This window comes from Glycine soja, chromosome 7 (genome assembly GCF_004193775.1).
Source record: "Glycine soja cultivar W05 chromosome 7, ASM419377v2, whole genome shotgun sequence".
Classification (NCBI taxonomy): Eukaryota; Viridiplantae; Streptophyta; class Magnoliopsida; order Fabales; family Fabaceae; genus Glycine; species Glycine soja.
Genome location: NC_041008.1, coordinates 8942984 through 8944966, shown reverse-complemented (window position 1 = coordinate 8944966; position 1983 = coordinate 8942984).

The following is a 1983-nucleotide window of genomic DNA, read 5'->3' as shown; positions in this document are numbered from 1 at the left end:
AAACAGAAAATGAAGAAAAAATAAAACAAAAAAAAGATTGAAGGAGTGGAGAAAAAAGAGATTGGAGAAAGGAAGGCTAAAAGTGAGTTGGTCAGGGAAAGAAAGAGAGAGTTAGTCCCCAACTCAGGTAAGGAGGCCCCATACCCTTTAGTGCCATCTAAGAAGGACAAAGAGCGATACTTTGCTCGCTTCCTTGATATTTTCAAGAAGTTGGAGATTACAATTCCTTTTGGAGAAGCCTTGCAGAAAATGTCACTTTATACTAAATTCTTGAAGGATCTCTTGACAAAAAAAAAGAGGCAAATATATAAACAATGAAAGTATAGTGGTGAAAGGGAATTGCAGTGTTGTTATTCAAAGAATCCTACCACCAAAGTTCAAGGATCCAGGCAGTGTAACTATTCCATGTTCAATAAGGGTTGTGTTAGTGGGAAAAACACTTATTGATTTGGGAGCTAGCATCAATTTGATGTCACATTCTATGTGCAGAAGAATTGGGAATTTGGAAATTGCACCCACAAGAATGACACTTCAGCTTGCAAACCGCTCAATTACCCGACTGTATGGTGTGGTGGAGGATGTGTTAGTCAAAGTCCACCAATTCACATTTTGTGTAGATTTTGTCATAATGGACATTGAAGAGGATGCAAACATTCCATTGATTTTAGGTCGTCCCTTCATGTTGACAGCCAAGTGTGTAGTTGATATGGGCAATGATAACTTGGAAATGAGTGTTGACGATCAGAAGGTTACCTTTAACCTATTCTATGCAATCAAGCATCCTAATGACCACAGGGCATGTTTCAAAGTGGAAGCAGTTGAGCATGAAGTTGCCATGGTAGTTCAAGGTATGACATCTCAATCCCTATTGGAGAAATCACTAATAAATGTCATTGACTGTCTCACAAAAAAGGAAGAGAAAGATCTGAGAAAGTGTCTAGAAGAGTTGGATGGTTTAAAAGTAAGCCCATCACAGGATTGTCCATTTGAAGAGCTGAAGAAAGACCCTCCTGCAGAGAAAGCTAAGGTGGATTTGAAGGTCCTTCCAGAGCATTTGAAATATGTATTTTTGGAGGGCAATGAGGCAAAACCAGTAGTGATCAGCATCTCACTGTCTCCTAAGGAGGAATCTAGATTGGTGGAACTCCTGAAGAAACATAGGGCTGCTATTAGATGACATATATCAGACCTCAAGGGAATCAACCCCTCATATTGTATGCACAAGATCATGATGGAAGTTGAGTACAAGCCAGTAAGATAACCACAACGAAGACTCAATCCTTCGATGAAGGAATAGGTACGAAAGGAAGTTCTCAAGTTATTGGAGGCAGGACTCATTTTTGTTATGCGTTTTTAAGTCTAGAAAAATTAATTAAAGAATTTGAAACATGAATGAGTTCCTCTACTTTATTTTATTGCAGTTGTAAATGTTTACAAATTGAATATGCGGCATCTAAGTATAACAAATTCCCTGTGGACACGAAACTCAGACTTACCGTTTTAATTACTACTTGTGCGAATTGGTACACTTGCCAATCGGTTAACATTTATATGATATGTATATCTACATGTTGTATTGTTTCTCTCTATTAGTTAAGTTTGTAATATCTCACTCTTCGTGTGTTGTTTGTATTTCGATCATGTGATGATCTCAAACTTTGTGTTCGTGAGAACATATGACTAGGTAAATTGTTTTAAGAAACCTTGTGCTGAAGGCTAGGATGTCAAGACACAATGTTTAGATAGGAGGTGACATTGGGGTATGAGTTTGTTTAATTACATGATGTTTTGAGCAAAAAAATGTTTATAACAAGTTTTATTTGGTAATACTGAAGTGAATGTGAGTCTTTTACCCTTTTGAAATGCTTTTATTTAAATGTATTTAAAAACTTTTAATTAATCTAATTTCTTATTCCTTTTATTATTAGTACATATATGTGTGGGATAGAGGGTATCACAGTACACATAGCACACAGTTTGGTC